Below are 25193 nucleotides of genomic sequence, written 5' to 3'. Positions count from 1 at the left end.
TGCACCTATGCCAGTGCCTAGTCCACCCTTTAAAGCAATTTTGGAACTCTTTTTCCAGAATGTCCATCAAAGCTGTTGTCATATTACCCTTGATGTCCTGAATGTCATCAAAATGTCTTCCTTTCAATATTTCCTTTATCTTTGGGTAAAGAAAGAAGTAATTGGGGGCCAGATCAGCTGTACGGAGGGTGTTCCAATACAGTTATTTGTTTACTGGCTAAAAACTCCCTCACAGACAGTGCCGTGTGACCTGGTGCATTGTCGTGATGCAAGAGCCACAAATTCTTGGTGTAAAGTTCAGGTTGTTTTCATCTAACTTTTTCTCACAGCCTTTTCAGCACTTCCAAATAGTAAACTTGGTTAACTGTTTGTCCAGTTGGTACAAATTCATAATGACTAATCTCTCTGATATCAAAAAAAGTTAGCAACATTGTTTTGACTATTGATTTGGACTGATGGAAATTTTTTGGTCATGAGTGACTTCCATTGTGTACTTTGATGCTTTGTTTTGGGGTCGTATTGGTACACCCATGTTTCATCACCAGTGATAACATGGCCCAAAACATTGCCTTGCCTCTCCAAAAGGTCTTGGCAAACTTTGACTCTCCTTTGCTTTTGTTCATTGGTGAGCTCCTTTGGGACCATTTTTGCACACACCGTTCTCATGCCAAGATTTTCAACTAAGATTTTCATAACTGTGTCTCTATCAATGTTTATTTGGTGTGCTATGTTTCTCACAGTCAGCCAACGATTTTTACGTATAATTTGACGAATTTTTGCAGTTTTTGTCAGTTCTGCTCGCTACTAGGCGCCCTGACCTCTCTTCACTAGTGATGTGCTCTCTCCCCTCAGAAAAATGTTTAATCCATTTGTACACTGTCGTTTTCTTCATGGCATTATCCTCATAAACTTGGAGTAACATGTCCTTGATTTCACTTCCATTCTTGCCAAGTTTAACAAGAAATTTAATGTTTGTTCTTTGCTCTAATTCAAGCTCAGAAATTCTTGTGATGGCAGACAAAAACATGCAACAATAATGAATGCCACTCAGCAAGATACCACCACAAGTCGACACGAACATAGTTGTGAGACACTGATATACCAAGGTTATGAAACCATACCAAGCTGTTTGTACAGTGCTGCCAGTATAAGCACATAGTGGCAAGTTCATGAACTTAATTGACAGACCTCGTATTTTTGCTTACATCTATCCAATTGTTCTAGGGCTATTGGCTGAAAAGGTTATCCTTTCCCTATTAAATTACCTTGATGCTTTAATTGAAAATCAATTGACCATATATGTATAGGTTTATTTCTGAAGTCTCTATTCTGTTTCATTGATCTATTTGTCTATTTTTTATGCCACTATCTTGATTGCTTGATTACTATAGCCTCATAGAATGAATTGGGAAGTATATCCTCCTCTTAAAATTTCTGGAAGAGTTTGTATACAATAGATATTAATTTTTAAATGCTTGAGTGACATCACTAATGAAACCATCTGGGCTTGGTTTTTTGTTTCTGGGAGGGTTTTTAACTAAAAGTTCAATTTCTTTAATAGATATAGGGCCAATTAGGTTGTCTATTTCATCTAAGTTATGCTCTTTATTTAAGGACATTTCATTTAAGTAGTTGAATCTATTCCCATAGAATTGGTCATATCTATTTATTATTCTTTTAATATCTGTAGAATCTTTAGTGATGTCGTCTCTCATTTCTGATATGAGAATGTAAACACAACATATCAGAATTTAATATTGCTTTTCTGTTTTACTGATTTCCATTTTTATTCTTATTATTTCCTTTTCTCTGCATACTTTGGGTTTAATTTGCTCTTCTTTTTCTAGTTTCTTAAGGTGAAATCTGAGATCACAGATTTGAGACCCTGTTTTTCTTTTCCTTTTCCTTTCTCCCTTCTTTTCTTTCTTTCTTTCTTTCTTTCTTTCTTTCTTTCTTTCTTTCTTTCTTTCTTTCTTTCTTTCTTTCTTTCTTTCTTTCTTATTAAATTTGTTGAGGTGACATTGGTTAATAATATTCAATAGATTTCAAGTGAGTGTGCAGTTCTGTAATACATCACCTGTATATTGCATTGTGTGTTCACCACCCAAATCAAATCTCCTTTTGTCACCATATATTTGACCCCTCTTCTACCTCCTCCCATCCCCCTTTATCTTCTGGTAACCACTAAACTGTAGTCTGGGTCTATGAGTTTTTGTCTGTTTGTCTTGTTCAGTTGTTACTTTCAGTTTTATATTCCACACATGAGTGAAATCATATAGTTCTGGACTTTTTCTATCTGACTTAATTTGCTTAGCATGATAATCTCAAGATCTATCCATGTTGTCACAAATGGCAGTATTTCATCTTTTCCGATGGCTGAATAATAATTCCATTGTATATATGTACCACATCTTCTTTATCCAATTGTCTACTGAAGGATACTTTGGTTGTTTCCATGCCTTGGTCACTGTGAATAGTGCTGCATATATCTTTACAGATAAATATTTTCAGTTTTTTGGGGTACTTATTCAGGAGACAGATTGCTGGGTCGTATGGTAATTCTATTCTTAATTTTTTGAGGAACTTTCATAGTGTTTTCCATAGTGGCTGTACAAGTTTACATTCTCACTAGCAGTGTCTGAGGGTTCCTTTTTCTCCACGACTTCTCCAACACTTATTATTAAATGTCTTGTTGACAATAGCCATGCTAACAAGTGTGAGGTGGTATCTTGTTGTGATTTTGATTTGTATTTCTCTAATAGCTAGTGAAGTTGAGCATCTTTTTATATATCAGTAATCCATTTGTGTGTCTTATTGGGACAAATATCTGTTCAGGCCCACTGCCCATTTTTAAAATTGGATTGTTTGTTTTTTTGTTGTTGAGTTGTATGAGTTCTTCACATATTTTGGATATTAGTCTCTTATTGGAGGTGTTGTTTGCAAATAATCTCCCATTCGGTTGGTTGCCTCTTTGTTTTGATGTTTTTTTTTTTTTGTTTGTTTGTTTGTTTTGCTGTGCAGAAGCTTTGAAGTTTGATATCATCCCATTCATTTATTTTTGCTTTTATTTCCCTTGCCTTTGAAGTCAAATTCATAAAATCCTTCCTAAGACCAGGATTTTATCCTCTCTAAGTTTAGTACCTATGGTTTCTTCTATGCATTTTATTGTTTCAGGCCTTATATTTAGGTCTTTAATCCACTTTGAGTTAATTTTGGTGTATGATGACAGATAGCAGTCTAGTTTCATTCTTTTGCATGTGGCTTTCCAATTTTCCCGGTACAATTTATGGAAGAGGATTTCTTTTCTCCATTGTATGTTTTTGGCTCCTTTGTTGAAAATTGTTTGCCCATGTACGCATGGGTTTATTTCTTTTCAATTGAGACCCTGTTTTTCAATATAGGTATTAGTAGTACTATAAATTTACTTCTAAGTATTGCTTTTAGCTGCATTCCATAAATTTTTATATGTGATATTTTCATTTTTATTCAGTTCAAAATGCGTTCTGATTTTAGTTTTTAATATTTAGGAATTTTCCCGATGTCTTTCTGTTATTGAATTCCTAATTCTTTTGTTGGCTGGCAAGTTCTATAAATGTAAATTAGGTAAAGTTGGTTGACAGTATTGCTAAGGTCTTTTAAATCCTTTCTGATTTTTTTCTATTTGTTATATGATTAACTGAAAAAGAGAGATTTTTTAAAAACTCTGATAATAATTCTTGAAATTGTATTAGTTTTCCTTTCTTGTATTTTGAAGCTAAGTAAATATTAGGTAAATAAATATTTAGGATCATTATGTCCTTCTAATGAACTGACCCCTTTATCATTATACAAGAACCCTTTTATCCCCAGTAATATTATTTGCTCTGTAATCTACTTTTTCTGATAGTCATTACAGCTTTCTTTTTATTAGTGATACCATGCATATATTTTCTATATTTACACTGTAAAAATATTGTTTCTTCATTTTTAAAGCAGATTTTTTATAGACTACATGCAATTGAGTCTTGCATCCTATTCCAGTATTACAATTTTTCCCTTTTAATTTGAGTGTTTAGAACATTTACATTTAATGTGATTATTGACATGGTTGAATCTGCTCTTTGTTTTTTATTTATATGATATGTTCATTATTCCCTTTTCCCTTTTTCTTGTTTTCTTTTGAATTTCTTCAGAATTCTTGTGGTTTCATTTTAAATCCTTTGTTGGCTTATTCTAATTTTTTGTCTTATTTTATTTTTGTGCTTGATTTAGAATTTATAGCAAACCCATACAACTTATGATAGTCTTACTTCAAGTTATATTATCTCACTTTATGTATGGTATAAGATTCTTACACTAGTCTGCTTCTATTTCTCTCTCTTAGCCTTTGTGCTATTGTTATCATCCACGTTACTTCTACATATGTTATAAACCTAAAAATAATAATTAGTTTTGCTTTGAATAGTCAATAACATTTTAAAGAGGTTTAAAAAGAAACAGTCTTATATTTACCCATACATACCATTTTCAGTGTGCTTCATTCCTTTGCTTAAGATTCATATTTCCATTTGGTAACATTGCCTTTTGCCTGAAGGATCTCTTTAATATTTCTTGCAGGGTATGTATGCTGATGAGCTGGTAAGATTTCCTTCAGCTTTTGTATTTTTGAAAAACATTTATTTTGATAGGTATAAAATTTTAGATTAACTTTTTGTTTAATAATTTAAAGATACTGATCCATGTTTTTTTGCTTGCGTTGTTTTAAAAAATAAGTCTGCTTTAATTCTTATATATGTTGTTCTGAATGTGATGTGTTGTTTTGCTCTGGGTGCTTTTAAGATTTTCTCTTTTTTAGAAAATATACTTATTAAAATATAGCTAACATATAATATTATATTAGTTTCAGGTGTTCACAATAATTATTCAACATTTATACACTTAAAGAAGTGATCACCACGATAAGTCCAGCAACTATCTGACACCATACCATGCTATCATAATTTTATTAACTATATTCCTTATACTGTATATTATATCCCCGTGACTTATTTGTTTTATACCTGGACATTTAAACCTCTTATTCCCCTTTACCTTTGCCCATTTTTAAAAAATTTTTCAATTACAGTTGACATTCAATACTATTTTATATTAATTTCAGGTGTACAGAGTAGTGGTTAGACATTTATATAATTTAAGAAATGATCCCCCTGACTAGTCTAGTATCCCCCTTTCACTATACATAGTTATTACTGTATTATTGACTATATTCCCTATGCTTTTTTTTTTAAAGATTTTATTGGGGAAGGGGAACAGGACTTTATTGGGGAATACTGTGTACTTCCACGCCTTTTTTCTTTCCAAGTCAAGTTGTTGTTCTTTCAGTCTTAGTTGTGGAGGGCACAGCTCAGCTCCAGGTCCAGTTGCCGTTGCTAGTTGCAGGGGGCACAGCCCACCATCCCTTGCGGGAGTCGAACCGGCAACCTTGTGGTTGAGAGGATGTGCTCCAACCAACTGAGCCATCTGGGAGCTCAGCGGCAGCTCAGCTCAAGGTGCTGTGTTCAATTTTAGTTGCAGGGGGCGCTGCCTACCATCCCTTGCGGGAGTCGAGGAATTGAACTGGCAACCTTGTGGTTGAGAGCCCATGCTCCAACCAACAACTGAGCCATCCGGGAGGCAGCTCAGCTCAAGGTGCCGTGTTCAACCTTAGTTTCAGGGGGCAGAGCCCACCATCCCTTGCGGGATTCGAGGAGTTGAACTGGCAACCTTGTGGTTGAGAGCCCACTAGCCCATGTGGGAATTGAACCGGCAGCCTTCGGAGTTAGGAGCATGGAGCTCTAGCCGCCTGAGCCACCGGGCCGGCCCCATATATTCCCTATGCTTTACATCCCCACGACTACTTTGTAACTACCAATTTATATTTCTTAATCCCTTCATCTTTTTCACCCTGTCTTCAACCCCCGTCATCAATCACCATGGTAAATCTAGTACCCATCTGACACCATACATAGATATTACAATATTATTGACCGCATTCCATATGCTACACCCTACATCCCAATGACTACTGTATAACAGCAAATTTGTACTTCTTAATCGCTTCCCCTTTTCACCCATCCCCAAACTGACTCCCACCTGGCAACCATCAAAATGTTCTCTGTATCTCTGAGTTTGTTTCTGTTTCATATGTTTGTTTATTTTGTTCTTTAGATTTCACTTACAAGTGAAATCATATGACATTTGCCTTTCTCTGTCCGAATTACTATACTCAGCACAATACTCTCTAGGTCCATCCATGTTATTGCAGATGGCAAGATTTCATTCTTTTTTATGGCTGAGAGATATTCCATTTTATGTACATATGTACCACCTCTTCTTTATCTATTCTTCCATTCAGGGACACCCAAGTTGCTTCCATATCTTGGCCGTTGTAAACAATGTTGCAATGAACATAAGGATGCACACATGCTCTCAAAGTAGCATTTTAGGTTTCTTTGGATCAAAACCCAGAGCTGGGGTACTAGGTCCTTCTTTGTCTCTTGTTACAGCCTTTGTTCTAAAGCCTATTTTGTCTGGTGTAAGTACTGCTACCCCCACACTTTTTTTTCTTTCCATTTTCATGAAATATCTTTTTCCATCCCTTTACTTTAAGTTTGTGTGTGTCTTTTGATTTGAAGTAGTCTCTTGTAGGCAGCATAAGTGTCTTTCTTTTTATCTATTTAGCCACCCTATGTCTTTCGATTGGAGCATTTAATCCTTTTGCATGGAAAGTAATTGTTGATAGATATGTAGTTATTGCCATTTTATTATTCATATTTTTGAACTGTTCCCCCCCTTTTCTTCTTAAAGAAATCCTTTTAACCAGTATTTCTTATAATACTGGTTTGGTGGTGATGAACTCCTTTAGCTTTTTCTTGTCTGGGAAACTCTTTATTTGTCTTTCAATTCTAAATGATAGATTTGCTATCTTGGTTGTATGTCTTTGCTTTTCATCACTTTGAATATTTTGTGTCAATCCTTTCTGGCCCGCAGTTTCTGTTGAGAAACCAGTTGATAGTCTTACGGGAGCTCCCTTGTAGGTAACTAATGCTTTTCTTTTGCTACCTTTGAGATTCTCTCTTTGTCGTTAATGTTGGCATTTTAATTATGATGTATTGTTCTGTGGCCCTCTTTGGGTTCATCTTGTTTGGGACTCTACTTCCTGGGTTTGAATATCCATTTCCTTTGCCAGGTTGGAGAAGTTTTACATTATTGTTTCTTCAAATAAGTTTCCATTTTTTTTGCTTTTTCTCTTCTGGTACCCCTATGATCTGAATGTTGGTACGTTTGATGTTATTGCAGAGGCTCCTTAAACTGTCCTCATATTTTTGTATTTTTTCTGTTTTGCTGTTTGTTTGGATGTTAAATGCTACCATATCTTCTAAATTGTTGATTTGATCCTCTACTTCATCTAATCTACTGTTGATTCCCTTTAATGTATTGCCCATTACAGTTATTTTATTCTTTATTTCTGATTTTTTTATGTTTTTCATCTCTAATTTTATGTTTCCTATCTTTTTGTTGAAGTTTTCCCTGAGATCATTGAGCATCGTCATAACCAGTGTTTCGAACTTTGTGTCTGGTAGGTTGCTTGTCTCCATTTTATTTAGTTCTTTTTCTGGAGCTTTGTTCTGTTCTTTTGTTTGGGACATGTTTCTTTGTCTCCCCATTTTGACTGTCTCACTGTATTTGTTTCTATGTATTAGGTAGCACTGCTATGTCTCCCAGTCTTGGGAGAGTGGCCTTATGTAGTAGGTGTCCTGTGGAGCCCAGTGGTGCAGTCTCCCTGGTCACCAGAGGTGGGAGTGCTAGGTGTGTCCCTTGTGTGGACCCTCCTATTGTAGTTGAGCCTTAGTTGCTATTTTCACGTCATTGGGAGGGACTGACCCTCAGGCTGAGTGGCTGTGAGGACTGGCTCTGACTGCAGCGGAGTTGTTGTTGTGCAGGGGCTGCCCCTACAGAGCAGGGTTTGCCTTAGCAGGGCTGCCCAGTCTGCTCTTGGGATGTGTTGTTCTTGGAGGCAGCAGAATGATGTTCTAGTCCCAGGGCCTTCTGGGAAGCGACATACTACAGGCCAAGTTCAGCTGCAGCCTGTGCCCTGCCCGGGCCACATGGAATGAGCCACAAAGCAGTCTGCAGAAGGCCACGCTGTGCTTGGAGGTTCCTCAAGAGGCTAAGCTATGAACCAAAGCTGGCTATCGCTAGTTCCGGGCATAGGGCTGTTCAGTTAGTGGTATGGGATACACCGAAGTCAGGTAATGCTTGTTTGGGTTTTGTGAAGCTTTGAGAGACTTTGGGAAAGTCTGCAGCATGACCCAAGGCAGGCGGTTTGTATGGAAAAGCCACTGAAAGTGGCTTGGGTGTGCCCAAAATGTGTGTGGGATAGGGTCTCAGAAACACCGGGGCCAGGCAAAGGAATGGGGTTAGCCAGGCTGATGGACACTCAGATGTGGCCACCTGCATCTGCATGCAGGATGGTGGGAGGCCTCAACAAAGAAACAGTGGCTCCCTGCATCTTCTCTCTCTGGGTAGAGCTGGTCCTCCAGCTCTCACCTGGATACCAGACAATTCAGTTTCTCTTTGTATGTCCCTGGCACCTTTCAAACTGCTGCTCCAGTGCTGGGGCTCAGAGTCAGTGAGTCCGTCAGTCAGTTAAGTTCGTGTGTGGGCCCTTGAAGAGAGTGCCTGAGACTGCAGCCACCCTCCATATTACTAAGTCACAATCTGTGCTTGTTTTCATAACCAGAAGTTATGGGGACTTCTCTCCCTAGCACTGAAATCCTGGGCTGGGAAGCCTGGTGTAGGGCTGGGACCTTTTGCTCCTAGGGTAGGGGGGACCTTCGCAGCTGAGCTATACCTCCATATTTGTAATGGTCACACATGGGTTGGGACCAGCCCGTTTGGTGTCTTTGCCCCTCCTACTGCCATGTTTCCCTGAACATAAGACAGGGTCTTATATTAATTTTTGCTCGAAAAGATGCATTAGGGCTTATGTTCAGGGGATGTCATCCTGAAAAATCATGTTAGGGCTTATTTTATGGTTAGGTTTTATTTTGGGGGAAACATGGTAGTCTCGAGGTGGCTTCTTCTTTATGTCCTTAGTTTTAGGGCTTCGGTTCAGCTAGGCTTCAGGGAATTCTCAATGATGGTTGTTTTGTAGTTTAGTTGTAATTTTGATGTGGTCATGAGAATATACAAGCACAGTGTTTACCTACTCCACCATTATGACTAGAAATATTTAGATTTTCTCTTTATCACTGGTTGTAAGCAATTTGATTTTTTTGTGCTTTATTTAGTATAGTTTTCTTAATGTTTCTTGACCTTTTTTTTTAAATTCTTGTATCTGTGGTTTTGTAGTTTTTGTCACTTCTGGAAATTTTTCAGCCATTATTCAGAATTTGTTTGTTCACTCCTGTTTTTCTTGTGGAATCCAATTACACATATGGTAGGCAGCTTGATGTTGTCCTAGGGTTCAGTGATTCTGTTCACATTTTTTTGTATTTTTGTTTTTTTCGTTTTCACTCTGTTTCATTTAGAATTGTTTCTGTTGATAAATCTTTAAGTTTATGTGTCTTTTTCTGGCAGTGACTAATCTGCTTTTACTTTCACCTAGAATATTATTTATCACAGACATTGTATTTCTTATCTCTAGGAGTTAAATTTGAGTTTTTATTATATATTCAATGTATCTACTCAGCATGTTCAGTCTTTGTTTTTTTTCTTAGTTCCATGAACAAATAGAATGCAACTATAATAACTGTTTTAATATCCTTGTCTAGTCATTCTATCATCTGTGTTATTTTTGGATCATTTTCAGTTGATTGATTTTTCTCCTCATTATGGGTTGTATTTTCCTGCTTCTTTGCGTGGCTGGTAATTTTTTATTGGATGCCAAAAATTGTGAAATTTTGCCTTGTTGGGTGCAGAATATTTCTGTATTCCTATAAATATTTTTATGGTTTTTTTTGGGGGGTATGCAGTTAAGATACTTGTAAATAGTTTGATCCTGTCATTCTTGCTTTTAAGCTCTGTTAATTGGAACTAGTACAGTCTTTAATGTAAGGATAATTTTCTCCACTATGTAGGCAATACTGTTTTGAATACTCTGATCAATGCCCCTCATGTTGTGAAGTTTTATACTTTTATTTATTTATTTATTTATTTATTTATTTATTTATTTATTTATTTATTTAAATTTTATACTTTTTATGAGAGGAAAATGAACTATTCCTGGCCTTATATGGGCTCTAGGATTATTCTCTCTGCTCCTTTTTCAGGTATCTTTCCCTAACCGTGGTTAGTTTCCTTACACACATTAATTGATCAATAATTGCTTATGTTCTTGTGAGGGACTTTGAAGATTTCTGGAAGTCTATGTGAGGTCTCTCTCCTCTGTTACTCTGCCCTATGAACTATAGCCACCTTGGGCTCTCTAGACTCCCAGCTCTATCTTCTTAAGTCACTGAGAACATTAAGCTCTGTGTCTATGCCCTGCCATCAATAATTTATTTCTTTATGCAGTAAGATGGGACAATGGTAAGGATAACTTCATATGTTTTTCCTTTCTCAGGAATCACAATTCTTCATTGCCTGATGTTCAGTGTCTGAGAACTGTTGTTTTCATATATTTTGTCTATTTCTTAAAATTGTTTAAGTCAGAAGGGTAAATCCAGTTCTTGTTTGTCCATTTTGGTCAGAAGCAGAAGTCTCCACATATGTGAAGAAATTATATAATGTACTTTATGCATGCATGATTGAGTGCTTCACACATAGAAAGTATTCAATAATAGATGATTACTATTTCTATTTCTCTGCATGCATCCTGTTAATGAAGGTTTATCTTATATACCACCTTCTATACAAAGCCTTTCTGGACTGCTACCTCCACAGATGACTTGTTACTCTTGATTCTTTGTATCTACATCACTTTTTTAAAACAAATTTTTATTATGACACATATCTATGTTACAAATTTTGGTTCACTTATGTTTTTTTGTGGTAGATTGTAAGCTCTTAGACAAATGAGCTCTTCCTTGTTTTCTATTCTTAATTTCTAGCACATTGTAAATGCTGAGGTATTTGTTGCCAAAATGAATAACCAAGAATGTCTTAAATCTGTTATGAAATATTCTGGAGTAGAATTTTTGATTGGGAAGGAAAAAGAGGTGGTTTAGAAGTATGAGAACAGTTGAGCAGAATGAAAGTGGAAAAAGATGAGATTTGGGGGATCCAAAGAGCAGCATGAGAGCAAAAGTTGGTTGACTGAGGTTGGTAATATAGAGTAATAATGATAGTGATAACAGTAATAATAATAATAATAATTCCTGTAATTATATAGAATATAGAATGGAGAATAGGAGAGACATAGTGTATTGTATCAGTGAAACCATTTTATGATAACATGGCTGTAATATAGATAGTAATATGAATAACATTATGTAAATATATACTGTGTGCATCCTTGTAACTTGAAGTGTTGTAATAAAGGCTTTTAAACAAAGTGCTCAGAGAACACAACATACGTTTTGGAGTAGGTAACTCTTGGAAGGAGGTGGTAGAGATGGATGAACTGAGAAGAAGCAGTAAAGGGATTCTAGGTCGTAGAGAATAGCATAAACACAAAACCAGTATAGGCCATAAACAAGCATGTAGCAGAAAGAACAAATGGAACTTGGAGTTAGGTTCATAGGGCTTTACTCTCATCTCCGCCATTGGTGTGACTCTGGACAAATTACTTAGCTTACCTGAAACTCAATTCCCTCATCTGTACAATGGGTGTGGTTGTTGGGAAGATTATCTGATGTATAGAGAACATTTATTTTATATCTGGCAGATAGTGGGTCCAATAACTATTAGTTTCTTCTTTTTAGACATTCTATATCTTCTGATGAGGAAAGGAAAATGCTTCAAGAAGGACTTTGTGAACCCTCATCACTTTGTATAAGAGCCCAGGTATAATATATATATATGTATATATATATATGTATAATTTATGAGTATAATTAATGTTCCCATTTATTTCTTATTTCCATGGCAAATGAGGATTACATTGCATTTTTGTGGTGCAATACTAAGGCCTATGTAATTTTAACACCCAGTTTCTTTACATCTTCTAATTTTAACTTATATTTAAAACTATTGGGATTGTTGGCTAAACTTTACGTAGAAATTAAACCATTTTACTACCACAATTCAATATTTTTCAGAAATGCTTCTATTTATAGGGGACATATCTATTGAATGAAAGATTAGACAGATGAGCATCAAAAATCCTAAATTTTCCCATCTTGAACCCACTTATATTCATTTAGGCTGTTTATTTATTTGAGATATAATTGACATATAACATATTAGTTTCAGGTATAGATGATATATTTTATGGAAAAAATCAATTTTGATTTCAATTTCCCATCATGGAAATGATATCAGGTACAGAGTAAAATTTAGAAACCTTTGACTAAAAGATAATCACGCTTTAAATCTCCAGTCAGCTTATGAAAGACCACTGTTAATGTGTACTACTCACAAAAATATTTTGGATATGTGGGGATTTTAAAAGTAGTTCTAGCATAAATAATCTAGAAAATAGTGAAATCTTTTATTTCTTCACTGATTGAAAAATTTATGACTCTTCCAGTTAATTAACTCTGCGTTTGGTTAAGAGAACTAAAGAATTTTCACAGTCTATAGAATAAAAAGTGATAAACCATAATAGTTTTGGAGCCAGTTTTCAGCACTGCTTTTGGTTCTTAAATACTTGCGTTGACACATCCAGTTCATAGGTGTAGTACATAATGCTGCTGATCCTGCCAAATGAAGAACCATCTTTAATCGTCTGCTTGGTATCTCAAGGGCTAGGTGCTGAGTTGTCGAGGATCTGGCATAGAGTGGCACCTCACTTCATTTGCTCTCTTTGCTATAGGCTGGTTCTTTGCATTTATGAACCTTAGTCTGGCCTTGAGGACAGTTTGCTTGGTTAGAGTCACCTTACTTTTAGTTTAAGCCATGTTGCCTCCAGGATGCTTGTAAACATGTTGAGAGGCTGAGTTTTGATGAATCTCACAAAACTCCTCTATAGGCCATGAACTGAAACCGAGGAGCCGACAGTATTAATAATTCAGCATTTGGCACTATCATGGATATTAATGCATTTGTAGTTCACTTGACAAACCTTGGCCCAATCACATGTGAAAATGAATTTAGTCATCTCATTTGAGTCTCTGGTGAGTATTTTAATACTTTTTTTCAACCTACACATGGAATAGAGAAAATATTAATCTCCCTGCAGAAATGCAAGGTTCATAGCCCACATGACTATGTATTGTGAAATAAAATATGTTACAATAAATTGCCATCTTGATTTAATGAAAATGATGTTTAGGAATTTTATATTACATTATGGCTGATTTGGGGTATTTTAAATAGCCCATTTATTCAAAATTTCAGGGCAGAGTAATTATTTTAGTATTTCAGGTAAGCATTTAACTCTTAACTTTAAATAACCAGTAAGTATATGTGCTCTATGCAAGTAAACTGTATAAAGCATTTATAAAAAAAATTAAAATATACTAGTACTAATAAGTACATACAATAGCTAAGTATATTCAGTATTTAGGACTTAAATTATTTTACAAAAATTACTTTCATGAGGGAAATAAATATTTTTTATATTAAAATGCCATAGGAACGACATAGTTCCTGTTAAATTATTAGTCACTCCAAGACACACCTCGTGATGTGTGGGGCCTAGAAATAATATGGCAATGACTGGGGTGGCAAGATCCTGCTTCTTAAAATTTGGTGGCTTGTTGAGCTGTCTGAATAATCGATGCCCTTCTGACACATACCAAATACATTTAAGATTGCAAAGAAATTTTTAGTTCTCTAACGTAGCCTCTTTCAGGCTAATATAACCACTTTGTTGTCAGAAAATTTTTTTGAAAGGGTATATATAAATGAGGAATTTAAAATTTTTATATAAAAAAGAAGTATATTATTCATTCCTTGAAGTATTTAGGTCCATATTTTTACCTAGAAATCCTTATTACTACATTAAAGTTAACCTATAAGGGAAGAAAGCTTACAAATTTCAAATAACCTTTTGTGGTGATAAAATGTGGTTTATATTATTCGGTGAAAGATACTGATTTAATAGAACTGAAAGGAAATAAACAAATCAAAGGGAGACTTATTTTGTTATGGCTGCTTATAAAATGATTTTAACTTTTAATGTCAATATAGTCAGAGACTTATATTTCAATATTATATTTTCATGAACATAAATCTTCAAGTTGGCAACTATGTCCACATGAAAAATATGTGGGGTTAATGATGATGATTTGCATCATAAATGATGATGATTTGTGTCATAAAGCAGCTCCTTTTGATCCTTATGTAAAAATTTCCATAGTTTTCTTGGTAAGACTTTTAGAATCTAAAGAAATCTAAATTAAAAGGAAATAATTTTAACGCCATAAGAATCTCACTCATGCCAAGAAAGGAATCATGCGTAAGGTCTGAAAATAAGTAGAAAAGAATTAGAAGTATACATTAGATAGCAGATTGGATCCATTCAAAGAATTTGTAGGAGTGTCTTTATTACGCTCTGGTAGGAGTGAATGACATTGTGCTACCAGCTTAATAATAAAAATGGAATAGATTTGAACCCATAAGCTAATTTAGTAACTTTGGCTCAATTTCTCTCCACTTCTGTATTCCCTGTAAAGGAGAATGCACTACGTCTCTGTGAGCAATCTGAATTTCTCTTGCTCTGGAAAATCATTAAGTCCAACTTAGTTTGTGACACAGTCTAAGTTACATGGATTAGGTAAAGCTGATCTTAAAAGAGGAAAATTGGATACTCAGCAGACCCCAGCAGATATTTTGACACACTCTTGGAGCTGATAAGAGTCATCATAAATTTAAACATTACTTTTCCTAGCACAGAAACTTCACTAATAAATGGGTTTGAATATTTTATGAATGACTGAACACCCTGCTTTGCGAAGAAGTCCTCTGGAAGCTCTGACTTTTTGGGGATGGTTTTACTTTTGGAGGAAGGAGTGTTGAAGAGAAGGTACTGATGAGGTGTCATATAATTTTACAAGTTGCATAACTGCTTTTCACTACAAAACTATCTCTGATTAAAATAACAATTGAGCTTGTAATTTTTTCTGAACAGCTGCTGCTACAGGGGGTCATTACCTTGGAGAGCCTGAAAATAATCGTACTCCTGGTACATGAGTTATGTAGTCTTGTGTTTTACAGCAAAGCACAAAGTTTAAAGCTTATAGAAGAATGTTATTTGAAAGCTGTCAAACCATGTTAAAAAAGACTGCATCGTCAAAAGGCCCTGGTGGCCACGATTCTGCATGTAGCCTTGTCTTATTCATTATAAAATGCATGTTTATAAAGTTCCACAGAGCATCCAATTCCCAATTCACTTATATCAGCAAGACTTAACTTGCTCATTAATCTAAATTCTTTTGCAACTTTAATCTACATGTTTAATTAATCATAAAATGAGGCGGTAAGTAATTTCAGCAATGTGTGGCTTGTTATCAGATGCATTTAATCACTCTTCTGTGAGCTCATTTGGAAACACCTGAAGATGTCGAGTGCAGTTTGAATAAGCATAAATTATTCTTTGTCAGTGTACTTCACTCAACTAATAAGACATTAATTTAAAAGGCACTGTTTGTCATTTTTAGATCTTTACCAATATTTTTAGCTTAGCAATATAACTCTAATTGTACATATGATTCACAACTAGTGCCCAACATAGGAAAGGGTAAGTGTTTAATTCATTTTTCTTATTTACATGTAATTATGTCATGTAATCTTAGTTTTTAATGAGGATTAACCATCTTGTAAGTATTCATATGCTTTTGGAATAAGGTACTAATGAATTATAGTTAGAAAAATTATTTGTTGGTACAAAGGCTTGTGATGCCTTGTTCCTTGCGTAGGTTAGATCTGGAAGGATGTGAGGTTTAGGAGCAGGCATTGATTTGAGGATACATGTATTGCACAGGGATTATATGATGCAGATGTTAACCTTAAAAAAATCCAAGTAAAATAACTATATTCATCTATCTTACATAATGACATCTATAGATCTTATATAGGGCCAGGTAGCCTAAAATAATGACAGTCTCATTCCCACGTCCCCAGTTTCTTAACAGTATTGCCCAGATGATGGTAGCATTTTTTTTAAAAGGAAAAAAATAAGAACAACAATAATAACAAAAGCTCACTCCTAGCTTTAGAGCAAAAAGAAAAGATTCATGGCAGCGAATGAGTTATATATCTCAATGTCAGGAGTATAGGAATAAAAATTGCATTTTATAGGATGTCATCACCTGTCCTGTTTATGCCATGAGAGCAGTGACACACGGTAAGAATAATTATCTCAGTGGAAACAAATTTATTTACCTGCCGTGGAGCCCCCTGTTCATCTGACTCATGAGCTCATCTCACTCATACACTGTCTGTGGATTGTCAGCAGTGAGCCAGAGGGATGACTCCTGAAAAGGGAATATTGGTTTGAGCTGAAATATAGCCATATTCTCCATTTTTATTTGATGTGCACATCTCCTGGGCTTCTTTCCTTTCTTCAGGGATCCGTTACATTGAACTAACAGTTATTTATATGTCCGTTTCTTGCCCTATGCCTCATGACTATGTAAAAATTTTTCTTCCTGTTTTCCATTCTAAGGGAAAACAAAATCCCAGGAAATCTCATTTGTGCTGTGCAAGTCATGTAGACCATAGCAGCGTATTGCAGTGAAATGCTACTTACCCTTATTTCACTCAAAGCACTCTAAATCGTTTCCTTAGTACCACTGATAGAAACCTCAAACCCTGGCGTCTTCTTTAGAATCATCCTTGAAAAACAACATTTCATTTGAACTTAACTTTCTTGATAAGAATAGAATACTTTTCTCATTCCTGTCACAACCTAGTGGCTAAACACATACAGTCTAATATGAAGGCTTTCTGTCAGTTGTTCTTGATAAGAATCTCAAACTTCCCTGACTTTCCTTCCCCTGGCAAAACCTGAGATAATTTTTCCAAAACAGGTTTATTTTCAAACTTGTTTTGGGTGCAAGAAAAGAACAGAGTGTCCTCCCCCCCCCCCCAAGTGATGTGTGAGACACCTGCCCTGTTGTCCTGTTAGATCCTTCCACACAGACAATGATTTATTTTATAAAATGTTATATATTAACTGTACCTGTTTGTCCGTATGACGTACTTCAAGTGGGAAATGATAACTCAGTTCCATGCAGCTTTTATACTCTCAGATATTTGAACGTATGCTTTTGCAGATGTGTATATATACAGAGGATGCCAAAAAATGTATACACATTTTAAGAAAGGAAAAAACTATTAAAATTGTAATACTCAATATATACTGGTAACAAAAGGTGAATACAAGTCACGTTTGACTTCTGCAATTACAAGAGGTGCTCAGAGTGGTCGCCATCAGCCTCCAGACACTACTGATTATGGCGAACTACTGCTTGATTGGCATTGATCAAAGTGTCCACTTATATATATATTTTTGGCACCCCAGTACACACACACACACACACACACACACACACACACACACACACGCACCTTTACCCCAAATGCTGCACGCACACTGACTCTTCCCAGTCAGAAACAAGGACATACCACTTAAATATGCTTCATCAGTGGAGACTTTAGAATCGGTTAGAATGTGCAATACCTAGAATGATGAACTACTCCAATGGGTGTAACTGAATGAGTGGGCCTTCCATCCCCAGTTGAACTGACAGATATGGTTAGCAAGGCTCTGATTGTATGCATAACTTCTATGGCTGTAGGAGAGTATGCTGATAAAGAAAGGGATTACTGATGGCAGAGAGGGGTGGGAAAGAATGAGTGGGGAGCATGTGCAATGTGGTATCCGCTAGCACATGTGCTTTGAGGGAAGGTTTGGAAAGTCTGATTGGACATTAGAGTCTTCAGCTGCTGTGGGACTTCAGGATCAGCAGAGGAACGAGAATGTCACAGTGCAGTTGGTTACAGGCAACATTTCTGACCTTACACTACAAGTCTCCATGTCTCATTTATATTAAAATTGGGAGAATAATGATCTATTCAGTTATGCTTTGTACTACCTCAGGAGAAGGCCTAATGTCTCTCACTCCTCTGTCCCCAGTTTCTTAAACAAGTGAAATTTTGTTCTAATTTTAACTGAAAAGTCCATGTGTTATTTCCTACCAAAACCTTCATAATTTATGCCCGAACTTCTTTCCTTTGAATCCAGGCTTTGTCTGTGAACATTGTGTGCCTTTTTGTAGCAAGCCAGTTTTTCTTAATCACTTGAAATTGGCTTTTATTAGAAGATCATTTAGTCATTATATACATATAGTACATTTGGTGGTTTTAGAAGTTCTGATGCTAAATGTTCAAAGTTCTGCCCCAATGAGATTTTTATGGATCCATGTAACCTTGCTCATATATGAAAACAAGGCATTGGGTTATACAGATGGTTAAACGTGCATTTAGTTCTTTCTCTGGAATTTTCATGAGAATTAATTGACTTGCAGTTTTGTTAACTTTCCCTTTTACTTTTTTAGGCAACATCTGAATAACTTATATTCAGGAAAATATAATAATGTATGTAGTTTTAGAAACTATCTATATTTTCCCTATTACTCATAATATATAGTATTCTCATTGTTATCACTCTTGTCATATTAACAATGTATTATAGCCATAATAATTATTTGTGCATGCATTCTTCCAAGTACTATATTTGAAAATCCCAGCCTTCATATATATATATATATATATATATATATATATATATATATATACACACACATACATATATATGTGTATATATATATATATATATATATATATATATATATATATATATATATATAGTAAATGAGGAAGCAATTTATAACTTTCACATTGAATTCTTTTTTTTCCCCCCTTCTACTGCCTCCCCACCTCCCCGCCACTGCGGTTCAAGCCGGTGTTTCCCAGTCTGGTTGTGTAGGACACAGTTCCCTGGCTCATGCTGGTTTTATGAGCCTTGCGCTCCCCCCAGCTGAGGCAGTTGGTCGCCAGTGGCAGCACTCAGCAGCCCCGGGGCAGCCCACGCCAACCTCTGGCTGCTCTCGGCAGCCCAGCTCCACGGAAAGCTGTTGTTCACAATCTTAGCTGTAGAGGGCGCAGCTCACTGGCCCATGTGGGAATCGAACTGGTGACCTTGGCATTAGGAGCACGGCGCTCCAACCACCTGAGCTACTGGGTCGGCCCTCACATTGAATTCTTACTTTTGTATTTATGCTTCCCCTTTTGTAAAGCATATGATCTACTTTAGAAAGGCTGATAGTTACCTGATTTTTTTTTTTTTTTTTTTTTAGCATTTATATCGTTAAAAGACTTTCTGAAGTGTACACAGGGATGTATTTGTAGGTGATTTTCAACTTACTAATAAAGTTCTGAAAGTTTGTTGTTTGGAGTATGGATTGGATATACATATAGAAACCATGTTATAAATGGTGATTTGATTCCTTGAACAACCTACTGAAACCCACTCACCTCATAATAGGGCTGAATTATACTACTGAGAGTACTATAGTAGCTAACTAACTACTGTCTATTAAATGGTTTTGGTATGAAATCTCATTTTGAAATGTAACTTTAATAACATTCTTTTGACAAATTTCTGGTAGTGGACTTTGGCTTTTTTCTACCTCCAATCTACCAGTGCACAGCAGTGGAAATGAAATACCCCTTTGGATAGAATTTGGGAGTGAGGAGGACTTCCTGATGTCTCTAGCTCTGGAAGGTAACTGGGTATTCTACCTGAGGGGATAGGTGACTCTCTTGGCTCTGGTGTGGAGATGTATATCTGTTTATACATGAAGGGTATCCTATTGGAGGTCCATGCATTTTTAGAGTAAAGGAGGAACATTTTCTAATTTTACACTGGTGAGCCAGAGGGTAGAGAAGATCAATGCTTCTGGCCATTCACTATTCCTCACAGTATATTCCAAATATTTTCATTGTTTATCTTCTACTTAATCTCCCACCCCATCCCCTGTAATTTTGCCTTTTGGGGTTTAAATATTAGCACTGGTGAGAGTAGTTCAGTTTCTAACAACAGAACAGGAATATATTATTGATTAGGATCATAGAAAGATGAGATGATGTACACACATAGGAAGCAGCTAAAGTTGACTCAAAATGAGATATTCCCAAATACGTGACAGTTCACCCAAATGAAGACCAGCAGTCCATTACTGTTTATTAATACATCATGTCCTTTAAGAGTATCAGAAGAAAGTCATACAAAAGTGCAAATAGGTAATGAATGGAAAGTTTATTAGGTAACATGTAAAACATTATCTTGAACCTCAGCAATTGAACTATATTCATCCCTTTTACTTCAAATCTGGCAAATTATATATTTTGTTGATTGCTAAGGGGAAAGTATGAAAAAAGGAGAGTATTGGAGAGAAAATTAGAGAAGTGGTATTTAAAAGGCTCTAAAGATTTAAGTTGTCAGAGAAAATGGTTTGATAAGTTATGGGTAAAATAGAAAGAATTTAGTTTCCCAAAGAAATACATGGCTTAAAGTGTAGGGGAAAAGTGGCTGGCAATACAAACTGTTTTTCTTAACCTGAGGAGTTCAAAAAAAAGAAGAAGCATTTGGCAAAGTGAAAGCTCAGCTGACTTCATGCCTACCAAGTGAAAAATCTGATTCTTTATCATCTAAGCACACAGTTGGGTAACTCACAGAGCTACCCAGTGTATAGGTTGCAATGGCAAGAAGCCAGCAGTGAAATCAAACTCATAAGCACTCTATAGAAAACCCCTCAAATTACTGCTGTGCTGTTGCCAGCTGTACTGCCAGGGAACAAGAGCTGTACATATTTCTGTGGAATGACTGGGTTACTTAACACAGCTTGATTGGCTCTGTTCCTGCCTCTGTTCTCTTTGGCTGACAGCTGACCACCATACTGGTTTGGTTTGAAATAAGACTGAAGCACAACCGCTTATATGCACCTTCTCATACACTGCTCTTTCCACACCACTCCAAACCCCACACATCTCCTCTATGTCTTGCAAAAGGAGAAATAAGTATACCTGAATTTATTTAAGTAAAGCATACTGGGTGACACTTTGCTGTCCTTTTATTCAATAAATCCATCAGGTTTTTCAGAAGAGTCAGTTTGGTCTTTTATTTGTAAGTACCCAAATTTATTGAACATGAAAAGAATGACATCTTAAAATCTTCTAATTGTATTAACTTTATTTTAAATCATTGCTTACTTCATGATCCAAGAACTAGAATGATTATTCAGAAGCCATTTACTTCCGTATTTCCCCAAAAATAAGACCTAGCCGGACAATCAGCTCTAAAGCGTCTTTTGGAGTAAAAATTAATATAAAACCGGTATTATATTATATTATATTATATTATATTATATTATATTATATTATATTATATTAATTATGTTATGTTATTACGTAAAACCTGGTCTTATATTATAGTAAAATAAGACTGGTCTTACATTAATTTTTGCTCCAAAAGACACATTAGAGCTGATTGTCCAGCTAGGTCTTATTTTTGGGGAAACACGGTCTTTCCTTCTTGCCCTTGGATAAACTCTGATAGGTAGCTACTTTTGTCTTATAATCTTTCAAAAAAGAAGGTATCACAAGATATTCAAAAGAGCACTCGATGACTTCAACTGCTACATCCCATGAATTAGAGAAACCTTTGAATGAGCAAGGTGGTTGGCTCCTTTCTTGTTATAGGAAAGCCCATGGATTCACATGTTCTAGTTCCCATTAAGTTAGGAGGATTTCCAAATTTTTTGACTGTGATTCAGGGAAGAAATAAATTCCTATCCTCACCCAGTATACAGTGTAATATAATTGAAATAAAAAAGTTTTCCTGAACAATACTTATATCTTTAACATGTGCAATGTGTTCTGTTTTCTGTTTTCTTCCTTCTCCTTGCCTCCTCTTCCTTTGCGCCTCCCTTCCCTTCTCTCCTTTTCTGTCTAAAAAAAAAAAAAAAAAAAATACTGATTCGCACTTAGAAAATTGTTATTCATTCAATCAATAGTTTGAAAAATATTGCATTAAAGTAAGCAAGTTTTTTTTTTTTTTTTGAGTCTTGATCTCATGTTCTTTGGTCTACCATGTTTTTAAGGAACTGAGACTCTACAGGGCAGTAATTGCATTGCCTTTTTTGGTAAAATCATTAGGAAGACAATTTTTGTACTTTACTTGTGGCATATACTGTATTAATAACACCATGTATTAAGTGCTTAATTGTGCCAGGTGTTGTGTTAAGTGCTTTAAATATATATGTCATGAGAGTTTTTTCATTTAATCCTCATGATTACCCTGTGAGGTAGAAACTGTTATTATACCCATTTTCATAGTTGATGAAATTTGGATTCAGAGTGATATATCAACTTTCCCAAGAGTAACACAGCAAATGATAGAGGCCGAATTCAAATTCAAGATTGTTTGACTCAATGATCATGCTCTTTCTCTGAACTCTAATAACTTCTTAGTTTTGGCTTAAATAAAAAAGTGATTTTTGTGAAAATTTTATATCACAAAGCAAAGAAAAACAGACTTGTAATGATAACTTCCACTTATTTTTAATAATGTAAATTGAAGCTTCTTGATAAAGTATGTTTTACTCTGTAAAGAAAAAGAGAGAAAGAAAGAAAGAAAGAAAAAGAGAAAGAAAGAACATAAGAAAGAAAAAATAAAAAAATAAATATCTCTCCAGAACCATGGATAGAAAAACTTGCTGCTCTATTTAAATCTTGTCTAATTAAACCTTGTAAAAGTTTTCTTTTAAAGAAAAAAGTATATATACATGGAATTACATCTTATGCTACAGACCAGGATATTTTAGCAAGTCAGAGGAATTCAAATCTGAATGAAGAGTGGAATTTTCCTTTCGTTTTTCTATAATAACTATGTTTGTTGAAGAGAAAGACGGAGGGAAAACTGACCACCATCCCTGGTTTTGAAGAAAAAGTTGTTTATATGTGTAACACATTGGAGAAATTGTTTGGGATCGTTTTAACTATGCAGAAATGTGACCACTGAAATTCTTAAGTAAGGTGTGGGCTATCAGCTCCATGAAACTAATTAAGTCAAATAAGAATGAGTATTTGTGAAAGTAATTCACTTACCTCACTTTCCCACTCCCTCTCTGTGAAAGAGGAAATATTTTAGAAAAAAATAATGGGTACAGTTGGCTTTTATGACCTCTTTTTTTCCCATCTTCAACCCCTGCCACATTCCTAGATTTAATATGAGACAGTTTTTGTCTTTCTTGCCTCCTTTCTCTTGTCCTCTATCTCTCTCCTCTTTGGTAACTTTCCTTTCCTCCCCTTTTCTTCTTTCCCCTACTCTCCTTTCCACCGTCTCATCTCCTCTGTCCCTTCTTTCATTTTGCATTCTTGCATGCAATCCTTGTAATCTCCCTTATAACCTTTATTCTCTTAATAAAAAGATGATTCTTGCATTTTTAAGTAAGGTGCAAATCGATCCTGTTTCTGCTTATTAGAATGATTATCTAGAAAAATAACATGTTTTCTGCCTTATTGTCTCTTTTTCTCCCATAAACCAAATGTACACTTTTAGAAGAAATCTGTTGGTATATTTCTGGAAAATGTTGCATTCTACTTTGTATCTTCTTGGGAGTAAGACGTGTCTGTGGTCATTGTACGACCATTAAAAAGAAAACCAAAGATTCCACACTAAAAATTGGCATTGACTCAGATACTTGTGCCACACTAACTATAACGTACCTTTGTAAGCACACTTTTGTATAGGAGATGGACTTGTTCAATATGTAATTGCTATGTGATGCCACCCCAGAGGAGAATTTGAAAGCAGGCAGGTGTGTTAGATGTAAGCCTCATTGAACTCAAGGTCAGGATTCTAAAACCAGCCTTCTCAAGCATACTCAGACAAGGTGAAATAAGATGAACTTGGATGCAAACATACTACTCCAAAAACATGCTTTGAAGTTCAGAGGAAGGTAAGAAGGAGTACGTTCAGTGATGGCAGAGTAGAAGAACATTAACAGTAATAGGTATATGATTGAGATATATTGATGAAACTCCCAAATAGTGCTGTGGGCAGACAGATTTATTTTATGAAAATGGATGTAAAAACATCCACAGACATATAGTTGCAACCATGTTGGGCAAATACACAAATATACACATCATGGGGCAACTTGAGTGTTTTGGTTGAATGAAATTCAGAAGACATAAAGAATATGTGTATTTCAATAAGATGGAGATAAAGGCAAGCAACAATTCACTATTAATCAGGAAAGAATTTGCAGAGTTGGTGAGTTACATACGTTTCACTTTCCCTGATTTATTGAGTCTAAAGTAATAGATCTAATGTTACTCTGCTGTTATTTTGTTTATACATTTTAATGTGAATCTTTAGGTAGAATCCAAGCTTATACATTTTTAGATATGGATTCTATTCTTGATTCAGGATTCTTCTGGATCTTACAGTCATGTATTACTATCAAGATATCACCTCCCTAAAGCACCATTGGTTCTAGTAGCTCCTAAGGTAACCAAACTAAATGAGTTTTTATGATGGGGCAAATGCAGCGAATATGAATTTGATTCCCATGTCAAAGTTAACATTGTTTTGTTCTATACTTTGGGCTTTAAATCGGACTTTGGTCAACTCTCTTGGTCACAAGAAGGAATTGGTAGAGAGAAAGTGGACACATTGCTAGCAGTTTATAATCTGCTTAGGCAAATCTCATCCCCACTCTTTATCACTTTTAATTTTACTGTTTGTCCACTCAACTATTTCTAACAAAGATAGATACTTTACTTTTCACTATCTTCAACCTCCTATTAAATAGTTCCATTAAGTATTTACAGAGTGGAAACCAATGTGTACACAGTGTCAGAGTAATTCCATAATAACAACCTGCTTTAGGATATGTTCTCTGGGTCAAATGCATTTCAGGGTAAGAGGGACGGAAGAGAACTAACATTTATTGAGTAGCTACATATGTTTTCTCATTTAATTCTTAGAAAAACCCTGAGGTGGAAATTACATTTAGATAAACTACTTAGAATCAGGAAACCACCCTATTAAAATA

At 35.5% G+C, this 25193-nt stretch overlaps 1 protein-coding gene across 12 annotated transcripts in view; it reads left to right on the top strand.

The window, feature by feature from the left end:
- The window catches only part of SOX6 (SRY-box transcription factor 6), a 600111-nt gene that overhangs the window by 116748 nt on the left and 458170 nt on the right, over positions 1 to 25193 (top strand). For 5 of the 12 annotated variants that reach the window (XM_074336057.2, XM_074336056.2, XM_074336058.2 and 2 more), the window contains one exon: positions 11886 to 11967. The exons of the other annotated variants lie outside the window; for them this stretch is intronic. The gene's annotated coding sequence lies outside the window, so the exon portion shown is untranslated. The remainder of the gene's footprint in view (positions 1 to 11885; positions 11968 to 25193) is intronic. 12 annotated transcript variants of the gene reach the window in all.

This window comes from Rhinolophus sinicus, chromosome 14 (assembly GCF_057876585.1).
Source record: "Rhinolophus sinicus isolate RSI-liver-muscle chromosome 14, RSI-T2T, whole genome shotgun sequence".
NCBI lineage: Eukaryota > Metazoa > Chordata > Mammalia > Chiroptera > Rhinolophidae > Rhinolophus > Rhinolophus sinicus.
This window is presented reverse-complemented; position numbering and strand designations above follow the sequence as displayed.